Genomic DNA, 6,093 nt, shown 5'->3' on the forward strand with positions numbered 1-6,093 from the left:
TCCCAGCTACTCGGGAGGCTGAGGCAGGAGAATTGCTTGAACCTGGGAGGCAGAGGTTGCAGTGAGCCGGGACTGCGCCACTGCACTCCAGCCTGGATGACAGAGCAAGACTCCATCTCCGCGGGGGGGTGGAGGCGGGGGCGGAAAAAAAGAATGGTGGCTAGTCAAACAGTCCCTTCCGGTAACAAGGTCTCAGGCACCCATCTCAGAAGATTTATTACATGCTGCCCCCACCATTGACCCCAAAGGAGAGACTGACTCTGCAAACAGCTCAAATCATAGTCATCCTCTCCATTTCCTGTGTGTCCCTCCCACTCTTCTCACTAACATGTAATACCATAGCCACATCAGTCAGTGGTTAGGATGCTGGGTTAATTTTGCTCCCAAGGAAAGTGATGCCTGAGAGAAAGAGCCATTCATTTGTCTTTTTAATTTCAGCTTCTTCTAAATACGACAGCCTTTTAGAAAGACTTTAACAGTGTCAGGTTAGTTAACTAAATACTTTGTAACTTCATCTTGATATAAAAGAACAAGGAAGAGAGTTGGATTAGGATAACTCACTGTGGTACATCTTATTTTTTATTTAGTTTATATATTTTGTGCTTTTAGACTAATTTTGCAGATAGAGTGGGTGTAACTCACCCATATTTTTTTCCTCACAAGCTGGATTAATTATTTTAGTAACATTAGCTGTATTAAAGTGGTCACAGAAGTCAGGTTAGGGCAAGCACTATTATTTATGTTTTACAGATGGGGTAACAGATAGAAAAGGCACAGAGAGGTTAAGTGATTTGCTTATGGTCACAAAGCCTGTTAGCAGCAAACCCAGAACAAGAACCCAAGATTTATGCCTGCTAGTTCCAGCTGTTTTTCTTTGTCATGCATCCTCAGCAATCAACATAATCAAAATCTGTTTGGAGGTAACTGGGTACAACAAAATAAATTATTGTTCCTTTTGCTGGGTGAATTCAGTTTGACCTGGATATTAAATTTGTGTAAATCCCACTGTCTCATTTAGTTATGTCTGCTCTTTAATTTTTTAAACGATGCTTATGACTTTCAGACTATTGATTTGTATAAAGGAAGATAACATTGATCAACCAAAAGGAAGTAATCCGGTGATTCCGGGACAGCTGTGGAATTCAGAGGAAAGGTCAGGTATGCACTTCAAATGTGCGAAAAGAAAATGAGAGAGCTGGAGGGAGATCAAGCAATTTGATTTGCTCTTGGTTTACTCTGGAGGAAAAGGAATCCTTCTGAATTCTGAATACCCAGAGCCAAGTCACTATATTCTTCCATTTCTTCTGAGTGTCTTCCAGGGAAAGTGTGTCCTTGCCAGCACCACAGTGACACTTTCTATCCCGTGACAGAAACTAAGTCTTGAAAAACAACATTGTTACACTGTTTGGGAGATCATGCCTAGTGGTTGTTTTGTTTTGAAGTCAGTGGGGATGGTGAGGAGGGGTTTAGTGAAGGAGTAAATGTGAATGATAATGTCATAAATTCCCCTATGATTCTGATTATGAGAACTCTCCTCAGAGAATCTCAGTTCCCTAGGGAACTTTGTCCAGGATCTCCCAATTCTTTTGAGACCCCATCCAAAAATGGTGACTTGGATAAGAGAACTCAGGAACTGCATGCCACTCTGTATCTAACTCTGCATGCTGCTATGTTCACATTCTGCTAAAGCTGGCTGATGTTCAAAAACTCAGCCCAATGATAAGGGTTTTAAAAGTGTATTATTTTCACTATTGATATAGATCTTGTGGAATAATCATTTCATAATGACCCAGATCTTAACTAGCAGCAGACTAGTGTCTGCTACTAGTCAGACACACTCTAGTGTGTGGTTGGTGAAGCCAGAGAGAGATGTCATTTCCTAAGAAACAGGCAAGGAGAGAGAAAGCAATTGAAGGGTGAAGAGCAGAGAACTATGAAGATGATTCAGGAAGAGGCACATGGAGACTAGAGGTATAACAGAAGTTCTGGGCAGTGAACGAAGACATCTAATACAAGGAAAAGGGGGCCAGGGACTGAGGAGGAAGGCGTAGTTTAGATTTGATCTTATTTGCAACCACAGACCAGTTGCTAAGGGTCCAGCTTTCCCACGGATTAGATTTAACAGATACAGAAAGTTAGTTTTCGAAAAGAAATCTTATTTATTAGCTAAAGTATGTCCAGTTTAATTATGTAATAAAGATAAATATTTGTAACTCATTTATTTGAGTATATATTTTATAGATAACAATGTACCAGAGTGTAATAGAAAGTACCTTACAGTATAAACTGTAGTGATTTGAATGGCTTGTCTGAGGAGGATGTGGAGAAAGGTCCCGTATCTCTCAGTAGTAATCCCCAAGTCAGCCTAAAAAGAAACAAAACATTGTAAATCTCTTGGTTCCTAGCAACAGAAGAGATTTTAAACACAGAGTCACCTAACTGAGCGGAATATTTTTAATTTACTATTAGCACCCTTTCCTAAAGATCCTATAAATTAAGAACTCTCTGTTTTTTTTTTTTTTTTAAGCCGTAAGTGTTAAAGTGTAACCTGTTACAAATCAAGTTCAGGCCCACTCTTGATAACATTGTGTTTTTAGACTAATTTTGCAGGTAGACGGGGGCATAACTCACCATAGTTTTTTCCTCACAAGCTGGATTAATTATTTTAAAAATAGCAAAGATCATGAAAAATAGCCCAGCCAAATACTCATTTCTTTGCTTAATGTCTCATTGCTTGGCAATTTTCTTCACTGTCATTTTCAATGGAAAAATACCTGAAATTCATCTACTGAAATTCAACTGAACAGAGTGGTTTAAAAAGAATCAATAGACATGCGAATAATAAGGAAAGCATTCAAATGCAATATAGCATTTGTTTCTAATTACCACTTCATCAAGTCCCAGTTACAAATTAAGTCTCTTTTATTTCAATTAACAGTCTAATGGTGCTTCAGAGAGATAAAGAATGTTTTAAAAAGAAACCAAACCTCTGATTAAGAGCACCCAATTTTCTCTCCAGGGAAACATGATAAAGGTTTTAAGCTATGAGTGAAGTCTGGGGTAGGTGATTTGGGAACTGTACTGTCCATCACAGCTAAGAGATGTAGATGATGTTTTTGGTTTTTCGTTTTTGTGCTCCCCTTCCTGGGACCTTCTCAGCCGTTCTACTGCCCACTTCTCTTCTGATATCCTAACATGGGAGAGAAGTCACCCAGCTGGCCATGCATCTGTACAACAAATATTTACTAAGCACTTACTTTGTACCAGCATTTAAGTACTTGGTCATGAGGATTCAGTGGTATATAAGATCTAGTCCCTTCTGTCACAAAGATTGTTGTTTAGTGGGATAGAAAGACATATAAGCTAATATTTCTAGCGTAATCTGTCTACAACAATGACAGAATGAAAACACCTATAATGAAGATTGATAAGTTAATTTACTCTAATATGTTATGTCATTTTACCCAGAAGTTTTTAAATGAACAGAATATATATATATATTTCTCTCTCTCTCTCTCTCTCTCTCTCTCTCTCTCTCTCTCTCTCTCTCTCTCTCTCTCTCTGCTTTGGGTGAAATTCCTGGTATTTGTGATTAGGATGATGAGATATCTGGTACCCACAGAGGTGACCACAAATTCTTTCCATAAAGCTGGGCTTGTTATAGATTTTAATTTCAACTCAGGGCTGGATGAATTCATAGAATGTTAAAGGTTCAAGGAATGTCACAGTGTATCTTATTGATTCATTTTACAGATGAAGACCCTAAGACCTAGAGAAACTAAGTCATTTGCTCAAGAAGACAAAGGTAATCATTAGAAATCAACATGAGATTTCAGCTCTCCTGATCCTTAGTACAACATGTGAAAGAAGATATGTGATCTTTACTCACAATGGAGGCATTTTTCTGGCTGTATTTAATTTGGCCTCCCTATGGATTCAGGACCCATAACTCTTGTTCTCACTCATCTGCTATGCTGCTGATAAGGACTTCCAGGTCAACAGCTGTAACTGCTAAATGAAGTTAATACTGTACCTTTAAAAAAGAAAGAAAGAAAAAAAAAAAAAGAACCAGAAGGAACAGAGAAACCAAAAAATTGAAAGCCATTTGGAAATTTCTTGAGTGGTGTCTGGCAGGTCTTTTATGAAGATTATCATCAACCAGGAAAAAAAAAAAAAAAAAAACGCCTGCTGACTGTGTTATCTGTAGTGCATATTGCCTATTTTGGCTGATTCATTGATGGTGTAACAGATAACGGAATGAAAGGAAATGGTTTGGTTTCTATAAAGGAAAAAGAACGGTTTGTATGAGGAAACCATTAGTTTCCTGAGATTGCTATACCAAATTATCACAAACTTGGTATCTTAAAACAATAGAAATTTATTCTCCCACAGTTCTGGAGGCCAGAAGCTCAAAATCGATATTTGGCAACTGAAATCAAGGTGTTGACAGCACCCTCTAGAGGCTCTTAGACAGAATCTGTCCCTCGTATCCAACAGATTCTGGTGGCTGCTGGCATTCCTTGACTTGTGGTCATACCATTCCCATCTCTTCCTCCATAGTCACATTGCTTTCTCCTCTTCTCTGGCATTTGCATTCGTTTCATAAGACACGTATGACTGCATTTAGGGCTCAGCAGGATAATGCAGGATAATCTTCCTATTTCAGTATTCTTTGCCACGTCTTCAAAGTCCTTTTTGGTCAATAAAGTAATATTCACAGGCTCCAGGTTTTAGGATGTGGGTATTGGTGTTGGGGTGGAGGGCAGAGTTGGGGGTGAATAACCAGCCTACTACTGGTGGGTGACTGGTTATCCATCATTCTTAAATCAGAAACGATGACCCAAAATCTCTTTTTGCTTTTGTTTCTTTCATTTTGCATATAATTACTAGGCTCTGCTTCTTCAGACACTTTTATTACATTTCAGTTCTTGCCACATCTCTCAAAAATGTCTTATTATTTTTTTCACAGCCTGTCATTTAGTTATGTTTTCTTCTAAGTGTTTGGCTGTCTTGGTCAGTGCTCTGAAGTAATTGGTCAGTGCTCTGAAGTAATTAAAATCACTGTGAAGCTGAATGAAATATCAGAAGAAGAATCAAGAGACTTGTTTCGCTTGTTAGGAGTTATGTCTATTTTTGGAGTTGGTGGTAATTTCTGGTCAAGGAACCAAATGTTCTTATTTCTAACCATATAGTCAAATAAGATGGCTAAGGTGCTTTCGTAATCACCATTGATTCACTGTCAGATCGGCCTGTGCTCTGTGACAGCTTTTCAGTATTATAGACTTTACCAAATAAAAAGGTATCTCCTCATTCTGTGCACAGAAAAAGAAAATGATGGATGAGTATATTAGCTAGAACCCTGGGGCAGAAAAATAAGCATGAGGGTGCCCTTTCATGCCTCCTGAGAACTCCTGTGCTAGACAGAGCCCGTTCAAGATGTCTCTTCTGACTTTCTGATTCCAGTTGACATCTCGACATACAAGGCAACTTTGTGGTGGGGCCAGAGAGCACCACACATTGTTGTGTATGAAATACTCTGTTCAGCAAACAAGCCATGCAGCATCAAGACCTAGTGTGGTCAAGGATGGTGGACTAAAAACCACTGTGAGAACAGAGATGTAGCCACCTCTGAGAATGGTTTCCTAAGCAGGATGACTTGGTTCCATCCCTACAGGCATCGTCTGGTCCAGTTCAGATAAAAGTCAGTGAGAACAGAGACCCATCTCTTTGTTGACTGCCTTAATCCCTAGAGTTGTGTTCTTCAATTTGCTACTATTTGCTACAATTTTTCTGTGTAACAAGCAAGTTCTACCCTGCCTAGGAGAGAAACTTTTAGTAAATTCATCTTCATTCACTGCTATTCAGCTCATGCTTTAAAAACTTAGATAATGCTGTCTGAAATACTTAAGTCCTGGTCAAATGGGACTGCTCTTTCATTCAGTATAATCAAAAAATAGCCAAGGACTTTAGTTAATATTTCTTCAGATGACAGAGAATAAACAAATTATTTTGGATATATCTACCATGCCCTCCAAACATGATTGTTGATATCTTTTCTGTATAAATTCCTTTTCTACATAAATGGTACTTAGC

The 6,093-nt window shown here is 38.6% G+C and overlaps 1 long non-coding RNA gene across 2 annotated transcripts; it reads left to right on the top strand.

Annotated features, from left to right (window-relative positions):
* The first annotated feature begins 500 nt into the window (after window positions 1-500).
* On the top strand, window positions 501-5,695 carry LOC105521047. 2 transcript variants are annotated; one of them, XR_001003209.1, is made up of 5 exons: window positions 501-565; window positions 751-920; window positions 1,064-1,158; window positions 3,754-3,805; window positions 5,675-5,695. It is a non-coding gene; the product is annotated as an uncharacterized LOC105521047 (long non-coding RNA). The 2 variants fall into 2 exon arrangements; XR_001003208.1 differs by lacking the exon at window positions 5,675-5,695 and having other exon boundaries at window positions 3,754-4,029.
* The last annotated feature ends 398 nt before the right edge of the window (window positions 5,696-6,093 follow it).

This window comes from Colobus angolensis, unplaced genomic scaffold, assembly GCF_000951035.1.
Source record: "Colobus angolensis palliatus isolate OR3802 unplaced genomic scaffold, Cang.pa_1.0 Scaffold394, whole genome shotgun sequence".
In the NCBI taxonomy this organism is placed as follows: Eukaryota; Metazoa; Chordata; class Mammalia; order Primates; family Cercopithecidae; genus Colobus; species Colobus angolensis.